This window comes from Octopus bimaculoides, chromosome 5, assembly GCF_001194135.2.
Source record: "Octopus bimaculoides isolate UCB-OBI-ISO-001 chromosome 5, ASM119413v2, whole genome shotgun sequence".
Taxonomy (NCBI): domain Eukaryota; kingdom Metazoa; phylum Mollusca; class Cephalopoda; order Octopoda; family Octopodidae; genus Octopus; species Octopus bimaculoides.
Genome location: NC_068985.1, coordinates 22,989,745 through 22,991,396, shown reverse-complemented (window position 1 = coordinate 22,991,396; position 1,652 = coordinate 22,989,745). Strand labels below are relative to the sequence as shown.

General features: G+C 32.0%; 1 protein-coding gene across 1 annotated transcript in view; it reads right to left on the bottom strand.

Moving 5' to 3' along the window:
- Window positions 1–1,652, bottom strand: part of LOC106874327 (neurotrypsin) — a 61,355-nt gene that overhangs the window by 36,402 nt on the left and 23,301 nt on the right. The window lies entirely within an intron of this gene.

The window sequence follows — 1,652 nt, the reverse complement described above, 5'->3', positions numbered from 1 at the left end:
AGGCAGACAAATAGATAGATAGATAGATAGATAGATAGATAGATAGATAGATAGATAGATAGATAGATAGATAGATAGATAGATAGATAGATAGATAGTCTGTACATGTTATGCTATATCAATTTTGCAATGCTCAGAATTTGACTCTCTAATATTTCAATAATTATTATCTCATAACAAGAGCATTCAGAGAGCACAAACCTCCACCAAGGCAACACTGACGTCCTCTCAACAATTAGGTGGAGATGACTTTTAAAATGAGAATATCTGAAATAAAGTCGACTGCTCTCACAAACAAGAATACTGAAAATGAACCCAACCGCTCTCAAAAATTAAGTAATAAAATCAGAAAAGTAATCCAGAATCCTTGTCTGGTACTGGATTGATCACAAAATCTAATTGGTTTGTGCCAGTCACGAGGCTAAACATCCCTGAAAGTTTCATTCGAATCCATCAAGCAGTTCTTGAGATATCTTTTCCACAGGCAAACAAACATGAATGAAATCAATACATTCACTAAGGCGGAGGTAATAATAGAATTTCTATCATAGCACACAAACTATAATGAAGTACCTTTTTATACAAAATAAGAGTTCAGATCCTGCTATGAAAGCAATAATCCCAACTAAAAGAGAGATGTTATTATTATTATCAAACACTTTTACACCATTACAGAAAGATGTCATAAAGATATTAAAATCCATGTGATGCAATTTTTTCTGGATTTCATAAAAAGCGGATATGCTGGAGTAGTTCCTTATAGAAGTTTCCAAGCCTTTAGATAAACTTCTTCTCAGCACCTCATGATAAAAAAATACATTTTACAGTTTCAAACTTCTTTCATTCCATGTAATTGTAAGTAGTGTCAGCTTAGAATACAAATTTACACATAGTGGACTGGGCTGCAAAACATTACCTATTTACTCAATCTTTGATCACACTGTTTACATAGATACATTTTTTTTTTTGTGAAATGTTGTGACTGTACTGGCTCTGAATTCTAAAGAAAATCTATAATCATAAAATGAAAGTTAAAGCACTGTTAACACATAGAAGGACACAGTATTATACTGATTTTTTTTTTTTTTTTTGTCAACAAAACAAAATAATGTTCCCTTGCAAGCAATAAAATAAATATACCAGTTGCCAGCAATGTGTTTAATATATAAATTGGTCTATCCAATTATGTTACAACTTATTAATAATCCTTTTTATCATAGGCACAAGGCCTGAAATATTGTGGGAGAGGAGAAGTCGATTACATTGACCCCAGTATTTGACTGGTATTTAATTTATTGACTCTGAAAGGATGAAAGGTAAAGTTGACCTTGGTGGAATTTATACTCAGAACTTAAAGACAAACAAATTGCTGTTATACATTATACCTGGCATGCTAATAATTCTGCCAGCTCACCTCCTTCAGCAACTTATTAATGATACCAATTGTGATCTCTCCCAAAGCCCAGGAAAAAATTTAAGAGAAAGAAACCATGCAACAATGAGGATAAATCTACTGAACTCTTGTACAACAGTTATGGGAACAAGATAACTTTGAGAGAATGATATTAAGTTACATATTTATTCTTAATTCATTCTGGCAGATTCAAACAAGAATATGCTAATCACTGTCGTATTTCATCAGATGAATGTTT